The following is a 27,476-nucleotide window of genomic DNA, read 5'->3' on the forward strand; positions in this document are numbered from 1 at the left end:
TAATCAGAATACCAGAAAATTCATTGCACTTCATAAAAACTCATGAATGTTTATTTTTTCAATAAAATAAAATTACAGACTTAGAATGCGATTTTCTGATATTCTAAACTTCAATCATCATCTAAACCCAACAATGATAGAAGAAAGAACGCTGGCAACATTGTTATTTTCTTTGGTGAGGCAATGTATGTAAAGCACAGGCACAAAGGCACTATTGTGGCTGGGAGCGTGGCTTGAATGCATCCCCAAGGTCTCGGGGGTTGAAATGCAATCCCCTCAGTGAGGAGCCAGGAGAAACCTAATCTGACTACATTGCTTCAAGGTGGGTCTTTGGAGATGATCAGGAAGAGAGAAGCTAGGGGCAGAGACTCCATGCTTGAATCCTGCCAGATTCATAAGAAGAGGGTCAGAAGAGTCCCAGAGACACCTGTGCACTCCCTGTCCCCAGCCTTGTGGTGTCTGCCTGCATCTCTCAGTGTGGCCTCCCACCTTGGAGCAGAACCAGGTTCAAATCAGTTAATAGATAAACCTCTCTTCTTTCTTCTGTACCCAGTTTGTCATATGGTGTTATGAACCAACACATACACTGACTTCAGAACTCAGTCGTCTATGAGTTTAAATTTTGCCTGTATCTTGGCAATCCAATTTTAGGATATTTGTACATAGAACATACAATATGTTTAATTAGACGATTTGAATCAAACAAGAAAAGTTATATAAATTTGAGTTGGCACATAACTGCTGATTCCTATTTCCATTTTTATACTTTCTTCTACTTTTCAAATTGTATACAATGAGCACATATTGTATTAGGACCATAAAAACCAATATAAAGGATTTTTAGTGCTGTGGACCTAGTGACAAGAAAAATATTCCCTTTCTTTTGAAAGTGAGTTCAACGTGTAAAAATATTTAACTGTATTTTGAGCCTCAGAAAGTATTATATAATTATGGCTGCATAAATAGTGTTTGACTGAGCTCATACTACATATAATCCGTATTTTTCCTCTCCTTGATCAGAATTCCCAAATGAATATTCATTTTTGAATATGGCAATTGTGTTTTAACATAATTAATGTTGGAAAAAGTTCCAAGAGAAACCAGTTTCTTGGTCACTTAATTAATTTTAATTGGTCAGGGATTTAGAATTAACTGCTAGTACTTTTAATTACTTTTGAATTATTTCCCACAATTATGTATTAATTCAGGTCCTTAGTGCATGTGTTTTCTTCTGCTCATCCTCTTGGACCTAGTTAACACCTTCTTGTCCTGCAGGTCTCAATTCACACATCAAATTCATGACATCTTCTCGGGCTCAGGATCAATTATGCTGCAATTGTGCTCTATAATTCTTCTTTCATGTATCAGTGTTTCTGATTTTATGTGGACGAGAAGGCTAACTTCTTGATAACAGATGTTTTATCCATTTTTTTCTTCCACTGCTTGATCACTGGCACCTAGAATGGTAATAGAGTAAATAAAATATGTACTAAATTTGTTGCACAAACTAACTTAAACGTTTGATGTGGTAGTCAATAACAATGCATTGTATACTTGAAAATTGTTCAGAGTAGGTTTTTAAGTGTTCTTGACACAAATAAATAAAAAATAAGTACACAAGGTAATGCATATATTAATTACCTTGATTTAGCCGTTCCACAATGTATGTGTATTTCAAAATATCATGTTGTACACTAACAACAAATATATATGACTGACTTATTTGTCCATTTAAATAAATATTTGATTAATGTTTCTATCCTCTGAGATATTGGTGGAGGGCAGGAGAGTGTGTCTCTTTACTACCATATTCTTAGGTGCACACACAGCTTCTTGTAGAGAGTAGGTGCTCAGTACACATTTACTAAGAGAAAGACAAGGAACTTCAGCAAAGGAAATTCAGTTCTGAGATTGTGATGATGGAGAAAGTTTTGTGAAGAGACTACTCATGGACAGTGGCCACACAGACAACAGCTAGTCTGTGGCCTATGTGGAGGCTGAGTCAACCACAGCCAAAAGAAGAGCTGGTATTTCAACTGACTGGAGCTAGCACACACTCATTTGGATGTTCTCAGTGATTAAGAACTGAATTCAGAGGCAAGTACCCTCTCTGTGTTTCTCATTCCAGCTCAGAATAAGAATAATGCTGGTGAGGAGAACATTTGCCCTGAAGTTTTTAGGGTCTATGTGTACATAACAGTTATTTCTTTCAGTATAAGGTTTAGCTTAATAAATTTCATATAAACAGTGCTGGGAAGATGTGTGAATAAAATTCTGGTAGCACTTTGTATACTTAATTATCTGAAGAAATCCATCTAAAAGGGAACGACTATGTTTGGATGGATTTTATGAAATCACACTATTTTATGTCAGAAACTTTTTTTTAATTTGGTTTTAGTAAATGGAAAGATATCAAGATTTGGTAGCTAGACATCAGCAAAGGAAAGAGTAGGATCTCTTACTGAGCAATCCAAATTGCTGCTGAATAGATCCTGCCCAATTGGAATCAAATATTTGATTTTAGTCCAATAATCTATGCCCAACAGGGGAGACTGATATATCAGCAAACTGGTTATTAAGCGATCAACTTGGAACCCTGTCATACATATGTGAGATCGGTTAGTCCCCAGAGAGAAGCAAATTGAGTAGACGTCATCTAAATGAACTCACCTAATTCAGTACCTTAGTTGCTGTCATTTTGAACTTCAATTCTTCATGCAAGAAACCAGAAGCAGTTGAGGATCATTCTCTAAAGCTTCACTAAAAAAACCTCAAGAAGCGTGTGGATTACACCAAGCAAACTAACCTCATACAAAAATGTGGTCCAAATATTTACTTGTTCACATTTTTTAGTCTTGGCTAAACTTCACAGTCAAACTTTCATTATGCTAAGCGATGAAGATCTGAGGGCCTTCTGTTTGATGCCTGAAAACTACCTCTGTTAGCTTTCAGTGAACTCTTACCCAATACCCTACATACAAGCAAAGAGAAAAAGGAGTGACTGGGGTCTTCATGTCCCTTTCAATAACATGCCTCTAGTGGCAAAATTTTACACCTCATACCAGGCCCCATCTCTTAAAGTTTCCGTCATCTCCTAACAGCATCAAACTGGAAGCTAAGGTTTTAACACATGGGCCTTGAGAGGACATCCTAGATCCAAACTATACTAGCTGTTGAGGCTGAGGTTCAGCCTCTGTAGTACTCTGCACTACTCACCATTGCGAAGATGAAGAAGCTCAGTGGAATCCACTCATTGTGAAATCACGAGAATATCTTCTTATTTTGGTGACCGAGAAACATACTTGAGGATATTCCTGCTGAACTGCCAAAGTAGTTCACACTGTGATGATGAACAACCTTGAGGGGGGTGTCTCAAGTGGACCGCAGAGGCCACTGCAGCTGGGATTTGCAGCTGTGCTCTCTTTGGAAAACAGAACACAGGAGCAGAAAAACCCCCTCCTCTTCCAGCCCTCCTGTGTACCTCCAATATCTTCTCAGGAAAGTCTAATGCCAAAGCAACTGACAAAGGGCAGATGCAACGTGCAGATATAAGTCCGTCATCACAATGCAGAACAAACGGGGTAAGTTTGTAGCTGAGCAGCACCAAGTTAATAACTGCTGTAGTTCACTCTTTCCTATGTCACTCCCACATACCTCTGTCTCTGCTCTGTGCACCCCCATTTCCACTTCTTGATTTCTAGCTTTAACCTGCTCTGATTATGGAAGAGAAAGCATCACATATCCAAAGCACATTCTCAGTAACACCACAACTGAGACCTCAGCAGGCCATTCTCTTTTCAGGTAGACCAGTCACTTCCAGTCGATAGTATACGTCTCAAGACCAGTGAATTCCCTGGGCATGAGCCAGCTGTAGCAGACTCACTGCCATTGTAGTTACCTCATGATTGAAATTATTTTAAAGATAGCTCTCAAGTAAAACTCTGCAAAACTCAGGATTTCTACGTGACCTCATCTCTGGAATGCTGTCTTCACCCCTGCTTTCAGTCCATCTCTGTGCCTGCTGTCTTTGCAAGTGTTTCTGTTATCCACATGCAGTTCTGCTAGTTATGGATCCATAGAGGAGAATATTAAACACCTATTTTTAGGAAGAATAATTTTATTTGTCACCATCCAACTTAAATTAGATTTCTTACATACTATAGTAACACAGCTACATCAGTGTTTATAGCAGCTCAATTCACAATAGCTACATTGTGGAACCAACCTAGATGTCCTTCAACAGATGAATGGATAAGGAAACTGGTATACATACACAATGGAATATTGTTCAGCATAAAGAATAATAATATTATGGCATTTGCAGATAAATGGATGGAATTGGAGAATATCATGCTAAGTGAAATAAGCCAATCCCAAAAAACCAAAGGCCAAATGTTTTCCCTGATAAGTGGATGATGATATAAAATGGGTGTGGGGGAGGTGAGGGGTGAGAGAAGAATGGAGGAACTTTAGATTTTGGAGAAGGAAATGAGAGGGAGGGGGTTATGAAAAATGGTGGAATGAGACAGAAATCATCACCCTATGTACATGTATGATTATACAAATGGCATGACTCTACATCATGCACAACCATAGAAACAAAAGGATGTACCCCATTTGTGTACAATGAATCAAAATACAGTCCATAAAAAAATGGGAAGTTATATTCCATGAGTGTATGTAGGTCAAAATAAACTCTACTGTCATGTATAACTTGACATGTATAACATGTATAACATGTATAAAAGGACAAAACTTTAAAAAGATATTTTTTAAAAAGAAAAAGAAAAAGAAAATGAGACCCTGTCTCAAAATAAAAAATCAAAAGGGAAATAAATTAATTAATTAAATTAGATTTCTTCATTATGGAAAAACATAAATGCCATGAGACACTCTTTGTGATGTTATCAGGTATTTCCTGTGACTAATTGTTTTCTTTTCCACTGTGAGATAGATATACATAGAGAGAGACTGAAAAATAAAAAGACAAGCAAAACATTAAATGTACACATCTTCATATAGAAGTTTCACTAACTACAGCTGCAAAGTCCCTTAAAGTATTGGAATACTTGTTTAGTGTGATTTTTTTTTCAAATATGCAAGTACAGTATCATTAAGGTATTGTAAATTTGTACCAAGTCCATAATTTATTACAAAAGTGAATACATAAACATTTCTGTGTAGGTTACTTGGAAATGCATCATGGCTATGAAACCTAAAGAATGATAACAAATAAGATCAGTCCAAATAGACATGAACATTTAAGTTGACAAATTAGAAGGATACAACATGAAAATTTTCACATCAAAAGTGCTTTGTATTATTGACTGACTTTGCAAACCATGTATTCTTTCTAAAAGTTTTATTTCTGTGATCAAACCAGAAAAAATTCTTTCAATTCAGCAAATGTTCAATGAGCATTATCAATATGTGGGAAATATCTTGCAGTTCCACACTTTGTACTTCAAATATTAATAAAATAAGAGTACAAGACATAGAGACCAAAATGTTAACTAACAAATGTATTTTGAAAAGCATATCCCAGGTGTCACCAAAGAAATGCATGAAGGCTGGAGTGGTTGACACTAAGAGGGACAGATTATTCTTCCTGGGGAATCAGAAAGCATTTTGCGTTAGAAAACCACACAAGGGATTCAAGCTAAGAAAAATAGTCTCAAATTATGTTCCTTTCAGAATTAGATAATTTTAAATAATATCGTATTATTAAAATTGATTTATGATAATGGTTAATTTTGAAAATACATGAAACTCTAAAAAATAAAACAAAAGTCACTCAATTCTACCATATTCAAACATCCATTCCCATGTTTATATTTACTTTTAATCTTTTTCTTCACAAAAAAATGTTTTTTTAATAGAACTGGAGTAAAGAAAATTTAGAAACGGTATTAATGTGATCTTTTTCATGTAATATTAGTAATTATTGGGATTTCCCATTCCATTTTGTTCAGAACATAACTTTTAATGGTTACCAAGTATTCTAGTTTAAGACTTGTCTTTATTAAAATAAAATAAGGAGAAACCTTTTATTTTTTTGGTCATTTGCTAGTATAAACACATCTGTTACTAATTCTTTTATAAAACATTTTGCATGAATTGATGCTTTTTCCCTCTAGAATAAATTCCATTAAGTGAAATTACTGAATCAAAGGAAATGAGTAACTTAAGGCTTTTGATACAAATTACCAATCTGTGTTCAAGAAAGATTGGTAATCTATATGCCTGTCAACAATGTCTGAGTTTTCAATTATGTGCAAACTCAGAGATGCCATTACTATTTAAAAAACAAAACCACACACACACACACACACACACACACACACACACACACACACACAAACACCACCACCAACAACACAAAAAAACCACTTGTCCATTTAGTAGTTGACAGATTGTGATTTTATTTTGCATTCCTTTGATTTCTAATTATGCTAAACTTTTACATACTTATCTGTTCCTTTTGCCTCATTCTGTGATTCTGTGATCTACTTATTCTCTCTGAAATTGTTCAATTATTGTTATTGCTTTTAAGAAGTTATTTTAAATATTAAAAATTTCAAGTGTCTGTCATAAACATTGCAGATGAGACATTGTCTTTTTTTTTTTTTTTCTGCAGTGTTGGGGATTGAACCCAGGGCCTTGTACTTGTGAGGCAAGAACTCTACGCATAGAGTGCTACCCATAGAGCACTCTACGCATAGCTATATCCCCAGCCCTAGACATTGTCTTTTAATTTAATAATCAATTTATTATTGATGCAATGTATCTATTTTACTGGACATTTAGGAGGCTGAAATTCTAAACATACAACTTATTTTACCACTTTTTAGGCTTATATTTTTACATTAAGTAATTAATTTTTCTTTTCCCCATTTAATGGTTTCCCACCTGAAGTACCTTTTACCTGGGGTTGTAACACTGATTCTAATGTTGTAAAGCTTCCATTCACCAGATAAAAACTTGCCTGTTCTTTTATTTGAAACGCTTTTGCACTTTTTTAAAAATAACGCTCATTTTATAAATAAGATTTTTGCTTTTACTTTATCAAAAAGCTCCATCTTGAAATTTTAATAGCCTCCTAAATCATCTTTATATGCTTTTAGGATTTTTTCTTAGTCTTTGTGATTTCAAAAATTGCCACTAAATATTTAAAGTAGGTGTCTTCTTAATGCTGGTGCTCATAATGCCTGATTCCTCTCAAACAGCATACAAATCTTTTTCCTTAACTCAATTTTAGCACATACTGGGTCTGATTTCTGTTTTATTGTTTTATGTTCTTGCTGTTTCTTTTGTTTTCTGTCCTATATGGTTTTTTAAAGGGTTTTATTTTACTTATGTAATCTGCAATGTTTTTTAAAAAATATTTGTTTTACCAGTGCTAACATTTAACATTTTTAAGTTTTTCTCATACATACACCAGGTTTTGTTAATATAATCTGAAACATCACACAGCAATTGCTGATAAACATTTTTTTTTTTTTTTTTTTTTTTTGGTACTGGGGTTTAACCTAGGGGAACTTAACCAATGACTCACGTCCCCAAGCCTTTTTAATTTTTTATTTTGAAACACAGTCTCACTAAATTGCATAGGACCTCACTAAGTTGCTGAGGCTGGCTTTGAACATGCAATCCTCCTGCCACAGCCTCCTGAGTCACTGGGATTTTAGCCACCACACCCAACTGTACTTTTTAATCTTCTATATTTTGAACATTTTCATTTTGCATAAAGTATTTTTACTTTACTTCATGTAAATATTCCTCATCAGTCTATCCAATCATGAAATTACAGTTTTGTTTTGTTTTTCTTTTTCACTCCTCAGTGTATCATTTAACTTCTGGTTTCATTTTACTTTTGTCAACCAGTGTTATCAAGTGTTTTTGAAAATAATAATATCTGAATGTCATATCATTATGTACAGTTTTTATATTTGAACATACTTTTATCTCCCTTAATAAGCAAAAGATAGGTTTGACGGTTATATTACCAGATGGCATTAAACTTTTATAAAATACGGTACACATCTTTGGTGTTCAGGGTTGCATAAGACTTTTTAGTGAACCTCTTTTTTCTTCATACAACTTTATAATAGGCTTGTGGTACTTGCAGTGACTGCTTAGTTGATCTTTTCAAACTTTGTTTTCTTTTGGCAGACTCAGGGTATGCCAAAGTGTGAATCTATTCTCAAGGTTGTTGAGCTTCTCAGTTGGCACGTGTGAAGTAGTTTCAGTTGGTTATGGCTGCGATTATTGCTTCTCTTCTACTTGCTTTTTATCTTTTTTTTCATCATCAGTAAGACCAGTTCTTTCATTTCCTTATTTCTACCGCTTACCTCTGCATTCTCAAAGAACTTTTGATTTTAATCCTGCACATCACTAATCCCATCCTCTCCATTTTAGTCCTGACCTTTATCCAGTCCAGGCTGGAATATTACTCTGCTATTTTACTTTTAGATGCCCTACTATCTTGTTTGTCTTAGGATATTTCTTTCTTTTTTTAATCAGATCCCACGTACTTCAGTTTGCCAGGTTCTCTAGAAAGCTTTCTGATCCTGTCTCATTGGAATTAGGTTTTCTTGCATTCTATTTAGATTTATTTTTAATGTCTTTCAGTTTTCTATTCAATAATTTCCTGATTAGTTTCAGATTGATCTTCTCCTTTTATATCTTCATGATGATGTTCCTTCCCCTAAAACTGAAGTTTTTCCACAAGATTTTCTTTCTCTTTTCTTCCTTGAACACAGTAGAATGTATAAACAGGAGGCTTTCTCCAACAAATCCATTTTGTGATTTGCCCATGATATTATTAATCTTTACATGAGTGATGGTTCAATTGCATTCTCAGGTTTATGACTGGAGAATAAATTACTATGCAGAAATCCATGGTCCATAGCTAGTCTCCAGTGGCAAATTTATCTGGTTCAATGTTGCTTCATTGGGTTTCCCTGTCTTCCACCTACCTTTTAGTTTCTCTGAGTTGAAAAACTCTGCCCTCAAAACTCATCATTGCCAAGTTTTTTCCATGATCTCGTCTACATCTTATCAATTTATTAGACTAGCATTTTTTAATGTTGCTACTTGAGTTTTCACATTTATTTGTCTCTTCTCAGGTATTAGTAAGAATCTGAGAAATGCTCAGTTTAGAACTTCTGAGAAGAGATTATTTAAAAGTTACGTAGAAACCCTCAAACTCTTGCCCCTCATGAAGTTGGGAATACTTATTCCCAACTCTTCTATACTATATTTTTATACTATATAGTAAAAATATAGTATTTCATACTATATTTTTTTCATACTATATTTTTTATTCCATTTGTATCAGCTGGATTGTGCTCCCCCCAAAAATTCACATGTTGAAGTTCAAAATCCTCAGTACCTCAAAATATGGATTTAATTGGAGATAGGGATTTTTGTGGGTTTGTTTTTACAATGCTGGGGATTGAACCCAGGGCCTCAAGACCTGCCGGGCAAGAGTTCTACCACTGAGCTACATGCTCAACTTCATGGTAGGGTTTTTAAAGAGGTAACTCAGTTAAAATAGGATCATTAGCATGTGCCTCAGACCAATAAGACTAGAGTCCATGGAAGAAGAAGAAATGTGGACACAGACAGGTACAGAGGGAAGACACATAAGGCTTAGGAAAAAGGTGATCATCTACCAGCCAGGGAGAGGGGCCTCAGAAGAGACCCTTCCAATACCTTGATCTTAGACTCTGGGCCTCCAGAAAGTGAGAACAAATCTTCTGTTGTTTAAGTCACCAGGACGGTAGAACTCTGATATGGCAGCCCTTGAATCTAAAATATCCTTTTACTCCCCACACTGACAGGTGAGTGCCAGCGACTCTCACCATCCTTAGGGCCTTCTCCCCCTCCATCATCCTCACTCTCAGCTGATCAACACCCCCACTTCTTATTTTACTGAAAAACAGAACAGATCAGAAAAGAACATCCATAGACACCCACCACTCTTTCTACCATGGACAGTGGCTCACTTGTGAACAAATATTGGACACATACAAAATCTGAAGTCTTTGCATTTTCTGTCCCCACTGCTAACGCTCTCCTCCCTGAGTATCTGCCAGCTAACCTACTTCCCTCCTTCAAGAAATTGTTCCCATACCACCTCTCTACGAGTTCCAGTCTGATCAAGTTATTTCAAGTTACATTCACTTCCCAACCCCAAACTCACCCTTACCCTGATTAACTTTTCCACACCAGCCTATCAGAGTCTACATTTCATGAAGGTGCTATGTCTGTTATTGTCTTATCCAAAATTTGCAGAAATATGTTTATTTTTTCACAGATATAACTCATGTACCCTAGATCAATGTCAGGATGTTGAATAAATATTTTTTTAAAAAAGGTAAAATACAATGAATATTTTTGAACAATAAGAACTTTCCTCACCCCAAACTCTCTGTGTTATGTGTGCCTTTTTAGTAAATGTAAAGAATTTAAAACATAAATAAAACATTTCGACTTGGTGCCTATAGTGAAGGGTAATAGGAATTTCAGTACTCTGGGCACACCAATTGATTACTGGTGTTCTAGGACAATGAAGGATGGATCTGGTGCTCATAATGGGGCCACCTTCTTCACTTAGAAGAAGTGCCTTCTCTGCTACCTTATGCCTAGGACAGAGCAGACACCAGAGTAACCCTATATAAATTCCTTCCCTTTACTGGTTTACTGACTTTTTCAAAAAGTTGTCCCACTCTGGCTCCCACTGTATCTGTGGACCAGTCAGGAACAGAATCAACAGGATGGTTTTTATGATTTAAATAAAAAGGGGATTTGTTGACTTGACTTACACAACCACAGCTGAAGAGTCCACATGGCTGTCTGCAGACTGGAGAGCTGGAGGAACCCATAGCTGCTCAGTCCAAGAATCTGGCACCTTAGAACAAGAGGAATCAATGATGCCCCCCCAGACTGGGACTGAAGGTCTGGAAACTCCCTGGAGATTCATTGGTCAGAGTCCACTTTGGAAGAGGGCAGGAGCTAGAGTTGGAGGTCCTCAGGCGATCGCAGCAGCAACCAAGAACCTGCTCAAGAAGAATCGAAGCCGCCGATTGTCAGACCTCTAGGACATAAACTGCTTGGGTGGATCTCACTGAACTTTTGCCTGTTGTATTTCTATCATTTTACCTCTACTGTCTGTGCTTGTGAGCTTACACATTGAGTTATACAAAACCCCTGAATCTTATAAACTCCCTTCCACTTACACACAAACCATGATACTATATCTGAAGAATATCAAGTCATAAGAACGAGTTTTATCAATACATCTCAATGTGTAACAGCTTCACTTGATAAAATTTTACTGATCCTCTCTTACATGCTAGATAAAACAGTCATGATTGTTGCTCCCAGAGCTTTACAGTCTAATAGAGAATTAATCCCAAACATCAGCAAAGCAGTAAATGCGATGGCCTGAGACACAGTAAATTATTAATTTATCGTGTCCAAATGAAGTTGTTTTTGCCAAGTATAGATATTGTTATACCCAAGAATACTTACTTGTTTTAATAAGAATTTCAATGAAATCTTGCAAGTGACTTTTTTAAAATCAAAGAAACATGTGAAAGAACAAATATGTAACTTTTCTTCAGAATTCCCTGTGAGAAATTCTTGTACATTATCATTTGATAAATCTATTTTAAATGAATCCATGTATCTATGCCTATTCTTTAATTATAAAAAGAGAACCATTCTGAGTAAGGTTCAACTCTGGAGCCTCAGCAAGAGATCCGTTTTGATGTAGCCTCACAATTTACAAGAGAAATTTTACATTTACCATAGACTTCTGGAGTGTTTGATCCTGAAACAATTCAGTATGTTCAAGTCTCCAGTGCTTTTGGCTTTTTGCCCAGCTTCAATCAAAGCAACATTTTTATTATCAAGCGGTTTCTTTCTGTCCCTTTGATGTAGCATTAGCTTGTTAAACACATGCTCAGTTCTTTCCTTTCCACCAAACTTTCTCAGCTTGATGTGTAAAGGTAGATGGCATTTTTAGGCCCTACTCTAACCCTTCACCTGCCTTGTCAAATCTTATGATTGCAAGCAGACATTCAAGTAAGTTTCAGGATGCAGAAAGGAACCACAAGTGTTGATCAAAATCCAACAGGTTGATTCTGGAATCTGACCAGGGTGACCAGTTGTCACATCTACTTTCTCAGATGGAAATGGAATGAAAAAATCTGCCCATCAAACATCCTTTCTTCATGCCAGCAAAGCTTCAGAGAATTGCCTGTAGAGTCTCTTTGCAAACTTTTGGGATCCATCCTTCATAATCTGTACCTAAATATTGCTGAGAATAATACATTACCAAGGTAATGTTCAACTGAAGCGTAAGAATACTCATACCCTCACTAATGTGTTTATTAATGCCAATATTGATATTTTTAAAATTTAATAATGCATTACTTAACTATAATTAATATACAAAAGCACATTGCATGCAGATCTATTACTTGCCCTGGTGTGCTTTGGTTCTAGCTAGATCTTAGAAAAAATTACCAAGCCTTTTTAGTTGATGAGACCTACGTTAAATTCTAAACTCTCTATGAAAAGAAAAAAAAAGAAAAGAAAAGAAAAAGAAGAAACAAAAGAAACCAATTCTGAATTTTCCCCACTAGATTCTCAGAATTCTCATAGTAAGATCAATATTTGTGGAATCAACAAATGGATGATAAATGAATGAATAGAGCAACCCTCAAGGAATGATTTTAGCTCTTTACCCAAATCTCCCCCACCTATGGAAATATGAACTCTGCATCAGGTTGTTCAGTAAAGCTACATATACTTCTAGGCCTCTGTTTTGCTGTGCAGTTGAGTCCTTCCCTAATTTCCACTTGTTAGAAATCTTGACTTTGTACTTATTTTAATCCTTCTGTTGTTGAAGTCTGGCTCAGTCATCCTTCCATGTAAACTGAAATGGTAGCTTGGACTTTATGCTCAATTCATGATCTAACTCCTCTCTAAAGCATATTGAGATCTCAAAATTAGCCAGACAGAAAACAAAAGAGGAGTCTTAACGATTTCCAGGGAAGATTTTCTTTGAGATTTTTCTCAATTATTCTTTTCTTTCCCCCATAGACAAAAACTATCAAGCAAACAAAAACAACCATGGCTTTGCATTATGAGAAATACCAAAAATTACTATGAGATCTAAAAGTCCATCTTGTTCTGATCGTACAGGAAACTTTTAGGGATTCATTTGACAGAGAAAACTGATGCCTCAATTACAGCAGATTAGAATCTCACTCTATGTCCTTGATGAATAATATTAAAAATGTAAGTAGCTTTATGCATATTTCAAAGCATTATAAATATAGCAATGGGATTTTTTCTTTTAATTTGAGGAGAATTTGCAAGATCCTTCCAAAGAGGTGTCAAAAAGTCATTATTAGTTTGGGGATCAAGTCTTATCAAGTCTGAGCAAGTCTCATCAAGAATGCAGACTTAGAGCAAGTGTTTATCTCTGTCAGTTCCAACATCACCAACAAAATGATAATCCACAAATAAACCATTACATCAGACAGAATGGTCCACCCAAAGATAAGAGATTTTAACAGATTTCTGGAAGACAGAAACAGCGTGAAAGCCTGTCGACAGATTAAAAACCGCTGTGCAAAATATGCAGAGGAGGCTGATAGCAGAGGAGAGGATTTATCTATCAAGGCAGACTCAAGAGAAGTTCCAGACTCAGATGGTCCCATACAAAGATGAAGAGGAAGAAAAAGGAGTACGATAACAAAATGCCTTCAGAACTAGTGTATTACACTTGAAATCTTCTTCATTCTCCTCCCAGGGCAGTCCAGTTACACCCTGTAAACATCTAAAAACCCCAGAAAGATTTACCAAATTGCTATTGGAATTTAAAGCTAATGGCATAGTTTCTGAACTCCAGAGGGAAGCCCCACCTCCTCTGGTTTACTGGAGGCCCCCTCAACCCTCAGCTCTGCCCAAGCCCACCCTCAAGTGATGAAGGAAATGATCCATAGCCAGGCAAGTGGGCAATCCAAATTCACAGCATTCATCATTCTTTAAAAGGAATTTCAAGGACCAGCCTCCACTCATACTGGATCCTCTAAGTATTTTTCCCACAGTAACTACTGCTAAATAATTCATCATAGTTCATCTTTATCAATTACATTAATATTTTAAAATACTATAATTTACATTTCATCCCTTAATTGTTATTGCATACATTATATTGGATCTCAAAGCAGCCTTTACATTGAGCCTTGTGTAACAGAGAGTCTTCCAGATGAACAGAAGGGACGTTGAGAGCATCATAATATGGGCTGAGCATTTACCAATAAGAGTGTCACAAAATAAAAATATATTGACTATCTCAGTATCCAACTGAATTGCCTTATATGACTCAAAACAAATCACAAATATTTAATGCCAAAAACATCCTATATAACCACTTATTAAATATCAGTATTGATACCTTCACAGATGACCTAATAAAACTCAAGGTTCATATTTTAAGGAAGGCATTTCCAAAGATTTATTAGAGTAAATACAGTTCAGGGATATTGGAGTAAAGTTAAACCACGTTGAATTCTTTCTCAACTGTTAACTACTTGCAAGAACTTGAGAAGGATTCTTAAGCATTATAGCATCTGTTTCTTAAACATCCAAATGGGGATTACTAGTCAGTTTTTGTTTACAAACAATGAAGATCAACTCAGGCTAACTTAAATAGGAAAGGGATGTAATCAAAGGCAATTGGATTACTCACAGCCTGGAGAGTAGTTCCATTATAAGCTCATAAAAAGGTCAGAAATCAGGGGAGGTGAGATAACACACAGGAATGCTCTGGAAGACATCACCGTGGCCTGCAACCAAGCATCTTAGATGCAGAAAGTAAGTTCAGACACACCGTGCGTCTCTGAATCATTATCCAAGCAGAACGAGCTGGCTACCCTACTCTCCACCTACCCAGGGATCCCAGAAAATAAACACAATAGGCCAATATTTTTATAACACATGCCACACAACTAGCACATTTCACAACTCCCCAGGGATGATAACTCTCACCACACAAGGTATTTTTATCAATTAGCTAATGAGATTGTTCATTTTGATCAACTCACTAATGAGGTACAGTCATGATTAGCCTCGTGATACAGATTAGAAGACCTAAGCACAGAGACATTAAGTAACTTGCCAAAGCGTTAGTAGAAAGCTACAATGGAAACCCTCTCTTGACACTCATTTCCATATCTTCTGTGGCAGTTCATAAACCAATTCCACAGATTATCAGAGTGCCCTGCAAGTAGCAAGTGCTCAGTAATTATGTGATAATGCTAGTTTCCCCTCAAAGTTTTGAGAAACTATTTTTCAATGAGTTGCTGAAGTATTTATACTTTAAAAATAGAGGTTGGCGTCATATTATGAATGGGCAGCTATAGTATCTCTTTAGTAGAAGATATAATTATGTATGCAGGTATAAATTTTAGATGATAGGGAAACAAGAATAAAATCAGGAAGAGGCCTTTAGCAGAATGCTTCCTATCCATTTCACATCATGACATTCAGAAACAAAGGGTAGTATTTGTACAGCAAAATCATGAAACCAACCAGGATTTCCTGATTTTTCTAAGATTTCCTGACCTCTCCAGAGAGAGACCTCTAAAATTCATTTAGAACAGTCAGTGTAAGTGATGAACAGCACTCATCTGGTTTAGAGAATGCTCTCTGATATCAATAATTAATATTGAGATTAGTTTTAGTAAAATGTTTTATTTCCTCTTTTTTAAAAGACATCAGCAAGAGATTACTAATCAAACTCTTTGAACCTTCTACTTACTTCATGTGTATGAATTTTCAGATGCATGCAAGTAATATTTTTAAGTTATGTTATAGATTAGGTCTCAAATATTAACACAGAGGTTATGAAAAGAGAACAGCTTACCAAGGCCGATGCCCTGAGGCGTTGCTCTCTGTTGTGGAGTGTCTTCCTCTGCCTCTCTGTGGTATCTTTGCACTCCTGGGGGTGATACCTCCAGTTATTGGTGACCAGTTCTGCTTCCTCAAATGTTGAAGTTTGAGCACTAGAGAAGCACGCGAGGCAAGCTCGTGAAGCAGGTTTTATTTAAAGGTGGTAGCACATACTTCTCCTGGGAGGGAGAAGAGGGTCATTGTAAACTCAAAAGGACGGAAGGGAGACCTCAACAGATTCAGAGAAGCCTTCATTCCTTGGCAGACTCGATGCCATCGGGATCCATTTTCCAGGTGGGGAAAATGGCACCCAGTTATAGGGGGGGTTTGGTTTTATAGGGTACAATGATGTAATCATTGGAAGCCATGTACCTGCAGTATTGACCATCAGGGGCCAGTTGTATGGGTTAAAATTTTAACTTAGGAGGGTGGTTGCAAAAAGGTTGAAACTCATTGTTCTTAGTCTGGGATCCGTTGTTTCCCAGAGTTTCAATGTTTGCTATGCCTCTATTTAGGGCTAATTTGCGACGGGGAAGGTCTAAGTTTAGGGCCATTGTTATTAGGAAAGGGTGCACTGGGAGAAGTTTAGTGTTTAGCCAGTTTCCCCTCCTTCCTCCCGAACCACACTGTCCCTCCGCTTTGGGGTGGGGGGTCTGTCTTTTAGGAATATTATTTTCCACAACCCTTCAGCCATGGTTGGTGTTCTGTGTCCCAAGAAAATTTCCTTTGTTCTCCTGCTCTCTTCCCCCTTATCTCTCTCCTTCCTGCCTATGTGACTAGGCCCAGGAGATGCTGGTGAGATGGCAAAAAGGTGAGAAGCAGATGGGCAGGGGGAGGGGCCAAATGGAGTGATCCAGGCAGGTAACAACCCAGGGGGCATTAATTAGCAATCCCTGCCTGCAGCCTTTGGTAGTATAGGCAGGTAACTTTGGTGATCCAAGGACTCTGGGGACACTGACATTCCATTCTCCCAGGAGTGGTCTCCAACTTCCCAGACTCAAATGGCCTCCATCTTCTCCACTCTACTGGATTCCCTCTTCTATACTAACTGCCTGTCCTCAATTTCGACTTCAGGGGTACACAGCAGCTCAAGGAATGCAGAGTGGGAAATGCTGATTCACCTGAGTTATCCTCTCTGACTCCCTTTACGTCTGTGCCCCACAGTGCTCAGCTATTCAGAGTTGCACAGATGTGCCACGCTTTCTTCAACCCCTGCCCTAGCACGTGTGGTAAGCCAGAAAACCCCTATATCTATCTCCAAAACCACAACCTGACACAAGGGGCATAATTCAGGATCCTGGGCAAACCAAACCTTTGTTTGGCCACTTGAGTAAACAGCACTCCCTAGAAAAGTGTCACTTGTGAGAATTTACCCCACTGGGACTCTGGGATGTTCCTCCCCACATTTCCCTATTGGACATTAAGGATCTTTGTAACAGCTGAGCTTTTCCCATGACAAGATAAAGTGGAGACCAGGACAGTCAAGCCATACAATAAAATTAATTTTAAGAAGACAAACTGCTGTTAATGAGACTATTGACTGCCAAAACCAAATTATTTTATAAACAATGTAAAGGGGGAAAAAAAACTTTGATCCTTCAAAAACAAGTCTCTATCATTAATTTGGATATTTTAGGTAAAATATTAATTGAATTCTTTCAAAAACTTCTCTTCATATGAAAACCACTGGGGTAAATAGCTGTTTTCTAACCTTGTGAGCTTTTTAACACTAAGGGGGAGAGAAGACATGAATATAGCCATGTCCCCAAACCACTTAAACATGCGAATGAAGACTTAAGTGTGCGCCTGAGCAAGAGGGTTGCTTTACTGAAGACTCAAATGACTCTAGCCCAGTTCTGATTTTAAAGTGAGATGTTTCTTTCCCCAAGTAAGGAAGGATTATTATTAATTATTATTATTATCATTAATATTATGCATCAAGAAACCCTCCGGATAGCCCAGGTTCTGAAGCCAGAATTAAGGACAGGTAGTTAGTGTAGAAATAGGGGATCGGGTCAAATTGAGGAAATGAAGCCATGAAGCCATCTGCCTCTGGAAGCTGGAGACTGCCCCTGGAAGAATGGAATGTCAAGGATCTTTGGAGCCCATTGATTACCAAGTTTACCTGCCTTTATCAAGGACTGCAAGCATGGAGCTGCCCCCTGGGTCCTTACCTGCCTGAATCACCTTGGCCTTCCCCCTGCCCATGGCTTTTCACTTAATGCAAAACCAGGCCTAGTCACTAGGCAGGAAGGAGAGATAAGGGGGGAGAGAACTGGAGGACAAAAGAGACCTTAACCTATAAAAGATGTAGGGTGCGCTCACTTCTGGGGACTTTAGAACATCAGCCATGGCCCCCCTTCTTCCTGCCGGGAGAAGTTTGTATTATTACCTTTAAATAAAACCTGCTTAATATGCTTGCCTTGGCGTGCTTCTCTAGTGTTCAATCTTCAACATTAGAAGGAGCAGAACTTGTCACCGGTAAACGGCGGTATCAGTTCTAAAAGCTCAGTGCCCACCTCAAGCCGTGCTTTTGCATTTGGGATTTACAAGCCCACCTGTGAGCATCCTCAGGTCTTCCCGAGTGTCATGGGCTCAGCTGCTCCACAGAGCTTGTCCCAGAGCAGCTCAGCTGCCCTCACCCCTGACTCCACCGGCAGAAGAGCATGTGACGGTCACAATCACCTGAGGGACATCTGAGGGGCAAGTTCTGCACCTGTAAGTGCCAAAAGAAAGTTTTATACACGATGGGAAATGATGTGGCCAAACTATTAATTTTGTGTATTTTTATCATTCATTGCTACACAATCTTTATATACTTAATAGGCAATTTCAGGAATTCTACCCTGACTTTTTTTTCAAATCATTATTTTTAGGAGAAAAAGAACTAATAATGACCAAAAAAATTCTTAGTTCTGGACCAGCTCCATCTAAATCTTTACATCTTCCACTTCATGTTTTCCAGCAGGATCTTCAGTCTTGTTGAAAATCCTGCTTGGTACAGCAACAGCCTCTGCTTCGCCAACCGATCCTCACTGCTATGGGCTTTTCCCTCCTGGAGGGTCAACTGTGCCTGGACATCCCAATCTACATCCTGAGCTGAGCAGAGGCTTCTCTTACCAGCTGTCGGGGCTGAGATTTCTATCCCCAGGTCCTCTCTGAATGTTGTATTCTAAAGCAGGTGTTTTAATCAGCCTTTTCGCTGCTACAGCTAAAAGGGGCTCACCAGCACAATTGCAGAGGAGGAAAGGTTTATTTGAGGGCTCATGGTTTCAGAGTTCCTCGTCCATAGAAGGCCGGCTCATTCCTCAGGGCTCGAGGTGATGCTGAACATCATGGCGGAAGAGTGTGGCAGAGGGAAGCAGCTCACATCATCAGGAAGCAGAGAGAGAGACTCCACTCTCCAGATACAAAATGTATACCCCAAAGCCACGCCCCAATTCCCACCTCCTCCAGCCACACCTATCACTTCAATTAATCCCATCAGGGATTGATTCACTGATTGGGTTAAGACTCTTACAACCCAGTCATTTCTCCTCTGAACCTTTCTGTATTGTCTCACATGTGACTTTTGAGGGTCACCTCACATCCAGACCACAACAGCAGGTAACCTAGTTGGAGTTGTTTGTTATCAAATAAACGTCTATATCTTCTAGCTCTATAGGAACCAAGCAAACCCACCAACAGCTACTTGGGTTTATCGGGCAAATCGTATCACCTTTCATATCCCTCGAGACAGTCGTAAGAAGAACATTGACTATGGAATAGTGACAGCGACCCTACAAACTTCTTTAAAACTATTCTAATTTCTGTGTGTGTTTCTGTAGAGGTCGTTGTTCAGTAGCTGAGCATGTGATGAGTGCTGGACTCTTCTCACTGTGTACACTCCGCCCTGCGTGCCGTCCACACTCGTGATTTTAGCTATTGCTAGTAAAACATAATTACAAGTGCCTATCTCCATCTCACAGAACTCCCCACCTTGTCTGTTCAGTATCTTCCCAAACTCAAAATATCTACGTTGAACACATGACACATCATCTGCCGCTTGCCCTTCCGTGGGGTCGGGTGGAATTATGCAGAGACTCAGGCTCCTTCAAATGTTTCCCAACAACCAAAGCGTAGTATAAAACAAAAACCCAAGAGTCACCCTTGCTCCCTCTCCTTCACTCTCCATGTCCAATCTACCATCAAGTCCTATGTGCTTCACCAGGAATTTTCTGGCTTAAACCCTCACCCCCATCTTCTTTAACATTGGTAGTCCAAACCACATAGGATTCTGAATATGATCTTTCCCATTGTGAAAGACTGGAGCTGGAAAGGATTGAGAATGTGAAATTAAATCTACCCCACATTCTAAACACCAGAAAGTACCTGGGGACCAGATACCTTTGCAGAGTACATTAAAATCTCAAAACCAGATGGAACACTCAACCCTCATCCTATCATATTCTGCAAATCTGTGTAAGTAGATGACTAGGAGCAAGGAGAGAATTCCAGGAGAATGGTGGAAGTCACAATTAGAAGAGAGTTCTGCCATTTTGGGATTCACTGGTAACCTCCACTGACTTTTTAAAATTTGGTACCTAGGATTGAATCCAGGGGTGCTTAACCACTGACACCTACCCAGCCCCCAGCCCCCCTTTTTTTGAGACAGGGACTCACTAAGTTGCTTAGGGCCTCGCTAAGTTGCTAAGGCTGGCCTCAAACTTGCAATCCTCCTGCCTCAGCCTCTCGAGTCACTGGGATTACAAGTGTGCACCACAGCACCCAACCCCCCTAAAGCTATTACTACCACCATAAAGTCAGGAGAAGTGGGCTCCAGGAAGATTCCCTGTAGGGATTAGAATATGGCTTCTTACTGACTATTTCCTGATAGACCTGTTTATAAGCATCTTATGACCATTCAAGTAAAGAGAAAAGCTAACTGGAAAGAGATGTCAGTTTGAAGATGCATAACCAGAAACAGCTGAATTCCTACATTTGCTTGGGCACATATGAGTAAGTGTCCCTTGGGTCCAGCAGAAACCATGGCAGTTACTCTGGCATGAGTCATCCAGCCAGTACCTTATGCAGGAGGACTGACTGGCAGCTCAGCAAGGAAGAGCCAGCAACAAGAAGGTTCTGATGAGACACAAGAGGTGGGAGTAAGAACAGCAAAGTAACTAGGCAAGAGGAGACCCCAAAGCACTACGGAAAGACCCACAAGTATATTTCACAATGGCGGCACGTGGAAGGCTGTCCCTAACAGAATATCTTCAGCACATTGGAACTAACAAACAATGACAGTCAAGAGAGGACGATATCATCATCAACTGAAAGAAAAGGCATTTGCCCTGTACAGTGATGCATGCCTGTAATCCCAGTGGCTCAGGAGGCTGAGGCAGGAGGATTGCGAGTTCAAAGCCAGCCTCAGCCAGCCTCAGAGGCCCTAAGCAACTCAGCAAGACCTTGTCTCTAAATAAAATATTAAAAAGGGCTGGGGATGTGGCTGGTGGTTAAGTCCCCCTAGGTTCAATCCTTGGTACCAAAAAAAAAAGGCATTTGACCCCTTCTCCCTTAATCCCTTCTTGGCAATTTCAGCATAACAAAGGGGGAAGTGATAGCAGTAGGGAGAGAAGGCACTGAAAAGCACAAGGCACCCTGTCATTACCGGAAGTTCCTGGTGGAGAGGAGGGAAGAGGAGAACCTGAAAGTGAGCGTGAGCTTGAAGTTTTGATCGGGTCCAACATGGACTGTCCTGTGACTTACATGAGCAATAAGTATTCTATTTATGTGACCTGGAAGGGTGGAGAAACAAAGCTGAAAAGGCTTATCTGGAAGAAGTAAGAGGAGAACAAGAGTGTTCTATTTCATATTTATGCTAATGAAATATAGACCTTTAATAAATTAGATATAAAGCTACGATCATCTTTCAACTAGACCATTGGATATGTCCTCTCTGGTCTCCCTCAAGTATAATCTTGAAAAAAAAAGATATAAATCATGTCACCCTCCTACTTTTTATTAAAACTCTTCCATTGTAAGAGTCACGATTTTTAAAAGTAAGACAAATCTTGAACTTGGTCTCTAAAAGCCTGTGATGTCTAGATCCACCCTGACCTCCCAAACTTCATGCTGCCCAAGCTCTCCTCCTTAGCTGTTTACTCCAGCCTGCCTTCAGACCTCCTGCTTGTCAAAGGTCCAACTTTCTGGAATAGTCTTCTCACATTTTAAACTGATGGGTCATGCACTAACTTATCAGAATTCAGAGGAAATGTTAAATTGGTTTAATTTGTCTTATATTTCAAATTGGACCCAACTGAATTTTACAGACATGTAACAGCCAACCTGCCCAACACCAGACAGAACGTGGAGAACCATTCTGATTTCTCCAGAACCATTGGCTAACAGAAACTGTCATGGCTCAGTGGTACGTTGTGTTTGGGATACTGAAGCAATATCAATACTTGATGAAGTTATTCTTAGTGTTAAATTGTCTGCCCACCTCTGGGTATATCATTCGAAAAATGACCTAATGTTTTTAAGGTTATTCTTAATGTCATTAAATAATTTCCAAATGGCAGCTCTAGGCTGGAAAAGATTTCTTTTCTTTCCAGAAAGAACTTCACCATTTTTTTCAACTCTAGAATGTCATCCTCAATCTATGTCCTAGATCATAAACTAAGGCACTAAAGTAAAAACCAAACCTTAGGTAAACATCAGAAGTTCAGCCTGGGTCAAAGAGTGATAAGCATTGAAAAGAAAGGAAAGAAAAAGTCAGCACTCCTTGGAATATAAGTGCTCTAATCCCTTCTGAGAATCTTTGATTTAAACCTGTGGTGGGGACACTGTGGACACAGGATCAACCTCTCCTTGAAAACATATTTAAAGCAAAAGTTTCCAAAAGGCAGATTTATGCAATCCTCTATCTTAATCCAAAAAGAAAATATGTAATCTTATTTAAATATTAACTACCATCCTAGGAATTATGGCTTAGATTTGGCAGTGATGACTAATTTTTATTAATTTCTGTTGAAGCTAGGAAGGTTAATAATTAGGACTGAGTTTAAATAAAAATGGCTAGTTGCTTCTCAGTTTTCCCCCACCCCCAGAATTTATAGGGTAAACAAGAGTCTCCCTCCCTACCAAAAATAAATGACTGTTCCATTATTATTCAAAGGTCATCTCATGTTATGTGACTTTATCAGTATAATTTGTAAAAAGAAAATTGTGTTTTCATGGTTATTACTATATAAAGTCATTATATAATGCAAGCAAAAAGCTTATGATAAAAACGGCATGCTTTCTTGCTTTTAACAATAGTCTACCAGTGGAGCCAGCAAATCTATCCAAATAATATGGGTAGACTTGGGTGGAAAAGTGGTTGGGACCACAGCCCTTGGTAGAAGAGCATGATGTCTATGGCTCATTGTCAGGAAGCTGTGACCTCTGAGTTTTGATAATGGTGATGAGTTTGTCCTGAGTCATCCACACTCCTGCCCAGATGTTCTGTGACTAAGCACTTAATTTTCAACAAGTGCATTCCAGCAAAACAAACAATACAGCATGAGATATTTATATTAATTTATAAATCTTTCTGAAAATCAACAAAGTATCAAATTGCTATAATTTCTAAACCATCTCTTATAAATATGTATAGATTCACCCCACAAAGCAATGAAAGCCATTGATGTTCTTTTTTAGACCTAATAACTAAAGACCTCCCCTCCACAGCTGCTCAATAGGAACTACAAGTTACCAGCAGCTTAAAAAGACAATTTTATGTTTCCTGTCACTGGGGCAACCTACTGCTATCATTTAGAGCCTCACAGATTTTCTTCTTTTTATTCTACAAGTCAGGAAACAGAAAAGGCTCTCCAGGTTGACTGTACACTTAGCAACTGTGCAGACTCTGGGATAAAGATTTATCATCGTTTTAGGCTGATGGCTTCCTTTCCAAGGTAGCTTGTTCAAAGATGGGGTCAGGATGGTTAGGGCTTTTTCACAAGATAGCAGTCTGTTCTAACAATGAAACTGAGAGACAGCAGATTCATTGAAAAAAAAAAAAAAAAAACTCCTTTCTACATATAATAAGTCATCAGCACTCTTACAAATACAATTTAGGACTAAAATGTTGCTTGAGAACAAAGACTCACCCTGTGACCTTAGGGTGAGAATAGAAACTGAGGCAATAGAGTCCCATTTGGGAATTGGAACTAATGAATAGAGAACATAGCCAGTGCTGCATATTTATGGAAAGCTGAAATATTAGGCAAGGCTAGGTCATGTGACTTTTGACAGACTTTTACAATCAAAATGCTTCTTTTCTGAAAAGTTACACTGGAGAAACTCTAGCCCTAGTCTCTCTACAGATGTAACAATTATTGATAAGACTTGTTGAAACTCAGGAAGGAGAAATAATAGAGATAGAAAAACCAAGGGGAACAGTCCAGAAATTTTTATATTACAAGAAAGTTGGTATAAACTCCAGTAGCTTTATTAAAAAGCCTCTTTTATAAAGCATATTGGGATGTGTTAAGTTCACTTGCTATGTGTGTGTGTGTGTGTGTGTGTGTGTGTGTGTGTGCAGTATTGGTGCTATGGATTGAATCCAGGGCCTCATATGCTCTAGGCAAGCACTCTACCACTGACCTAAGTCCCCAGACTCCTCATTTGATTTTTAATTTTGAATAAAATTCAGTCCTGTGAATTTTAACAGAGAGTCCTCCTCAAATACAACAACTTCCTTTTTCTTGTCCTGCATTTTCATTCATTGTTCAGTAAAGAGAAAGACTGTACAAGTCACAAGTCATGAAATCTTTAGCACAATTAATACCAGTAATGGTAACCTGCATGTCTACCTGATTATTTGATAATTATACCTTGGAACCAGGAAGCTTATCTTTGGGGGAAAAAAAAAAAAGTGGCCTTATTTAGAATGCTACACACATCCTAGGTAGGTAATTCCTATTCCTCCATTATCTTTTTATTTTATCAAATAGAACATGCCCAGAAAACATGCCATTATAGAGATTTGAAAAAGCATTTTTAAAGAGAAGGCATTATCACATCTGCATTTGGAAAAATTCTTTCAAAGGTGGTAGAGTGGCTTCAAGTTTAAAGATGACAAGACCAATTAAAAGGCTATTTCAATGTACTGAAGCAAACAGGAGGACCTCCCTTTCATCCCTTGCCTTAACCCCCCCTCACCCTCCCACCCCACCCCCCAGCACAAATTGTATTGAAAGCCAGACGGATAATCCATGCAGTTGAGGTAGACATCCAAAGTGACTGGTTAGAATCACTCTCATGCACAAGATGAAATGAGGGACAGAGGACAGATGGGCCAAAAACAATATTTTGGAAAGGAAGGTAGTTGATAGAGGACTGAAGCTGTAGAACTGAGCAATGAGCACTTTTTAAATGGGGACAGTAAGGTTCTCCTCCGTGCTGCCATGGGTGGAAAGTAAGCACCCGAGGAGAGGAGAAGCCAATGTGGAAAGCAACAGCCCAGGAAAGCAGCGGGCAGAAAGAAGTACTGCAAGCGGAAACGGAGGAGGAATTTCAAAGGAGCGGAACTGAGGCGGTGTTCAGCAGAAAGCACAGAGCCACCATGACCCAGCAGCAGGTGTGGGGTGGGGAAGCGGGGCATTTTCTCCCAAACTTCCATCTGCTCAAAATGTTGAATGATATCAGCTCACCAGACACACCCGTACTCACCGGGAAATGGCAAAACACAACTGACAGCAAAGACAATTGGATTCTGTGGTACCGTCCAGTTAGCCTGATCTGTTTCATTGCCTACTTCAATTATGCTGATAATTGGGAATTGACTAAAACTTTCTCTCCACTCTTCCCTGGTTTCACATCTTCTTAGTCTTCAAGCACTCCCAGTGTCTTGGACATTTAGGATTTCATCACCACATAAATATTCTGGTCTTTATTTTTAAAGTTGCCAAATGAACCTCGTGATTACCAGTTCACGTGGCAACTTCTTCTGGATGTTGTGAAAGTCACTGGGATAGGGCAATGACTGGGAGCACCTCCAGCACAGCAGCGGGAGGGAGGGAGCCACACCCCACTCTCATTTCCCTGCCTCTACAGAGTAAAACCAACACGGAAGCCAGCTAAACAATCTCAGAGAACTTATGTGGCACTCAGAACAGCACAGGAAAGCACTGTCTCATGAAAAGGGACCAGCATCTGCACAGAAACTAAATCTCAGCAGGGACAACGCTTATTTTGTAACTGTTCTCCTATGATGTTTCCTGCCCTAAAAATTATAAAAACAAGACTATGAATGTTTCCTATAAAGGCCTCAGTGTTCTAATTTAAGCAGCAAATATATTTTTAAATATTTTTTTATTTCAGTAAGATAGGTATATAGCATTATATTTGCCATTTTAAGCTGTTTTTATTTTTAAGATTACAAAAGGACACAAATCCTGTAGCCCTTAGTGGGATTTCATATTATGTTTTGATACATTATCCACTGTGTAATATTTAAGTATTTATCCCTCAAACACGTACCATTTATTTATGGTGAAAGCATGCAAAATCCCTTCTTCTCAGTGTTTGCAAATATACTGAGTCCTGTTGTAATCTATAGTCACAACAGGTACAACTGCACACCAGAACTCCTTTTTCCTACTTAACTGGATCTTAGTGTCTGCTGACCAACTTTTCCCTGCCCCTCCCCTACCTTCCTTGCCCTCTAGTAACCACCACCCTACAATGGGAGGGATTTTTTATATTCCACGTATAAGTGAGACCATGAGTACCCATCCTTCTATGCCTGGCTTTCTTCACTTAATATAATGGTCTCCTGTTCCATTCATGTTGTTGCGAGTGACAAGATTTCATGTGTTTTGTGGCTGTATTGTATTCTATTGTACGTTTGGACCGCATTTCCCTTATCCTTTCTTCAGCAGTTGGATACTAGGGTTGTTTCCACTTCCTGGATGTTGTGAATAGCACTGCAATGAACTTGAGAGTGCAGATGTTTCAACACCCTGATTTCATCTCCTTCAACTCTACACCCAGTAGTGGGATTGTTGGATCATATTGTAGTGCTGTTTTTAATATTTTCAGGAATCTCCATTCTGTTTTCCATAATGGCTGCACTAACTTACATTTCCACCAACAGTGGGCAAGAGCTCCCTTTTGACACTTCCTCTCCACACTTGTTCAGCCTTTTTGCAGCTGGCCATGCTTAGTAGGCTGAGGTTTTCTCTCACTGTGGTTTTGGTTTTCATTTCCCTGCGGATTAGTGATGGTTGAACATTTTCATGTACCCGGCGATCAGTTGTATGTTCTCTTTTCAGAAATGTCTACTTAGGTCTAGGGCTCATTTCTTAATAAGGTTATTTGTGGTTTTCCTATGGAGGTTTTTAGTTCCTTATATATTCTGGGTATTGACCCTGTGTTTTGTGAATAGTTTGCAAGCATTTTCTCCCACTGCACAGGTTGTCCATTTCCTCTGTGGGTCGCTTTCTTTCCTTACCGAAGGCTTTGGTGTGACA

The 27,476-nt window shown here is 38.6% G+C and overlaps 1 long non-coding RNA gene across 2 annotated transcripts; it reads right to left on the reverse strand.

Annotated features, from left to right (window-relative positions):
• Positions 1-80: 80 nt before the first annotated feature.
• LOC306666499 lies at positions 81-25,949 on the reverse strand. 2 transcript variants are annotated; one of them, XR_013765320.1, is made up of 5 exons: positions 25,675-25,949; positions 18,534-18,691; positions 15,950-16,024; positions 10,830-11,063; positions 81-1,457 (listed from the first exon to the last, which is right to left on the reverse strand). It is a non-coding gene; the product is annotated as an uncharacterized lncRNA (long non-coding RNA). The 2 variants fall into 2 exon arrangements; XR_013765321.1 differs by having other exon boundaries at positions 15,950-16,088.
• Positions 25,950-27,476: the final 1,527 nt, after the last annotated feature.

The sequence above is a fragment of the Sciurus vulgaris genome (genome assembly GCF_902686455.1).
Source record: "Sciurus vulgaris genome assembly, chromosome: 7".
Lineage (NCBI taxonomy): Eukaryota > Metazoa > Chordata > Mammalia > Rodentia > Sciuridae > Sciurus > Sciurus vulgaris.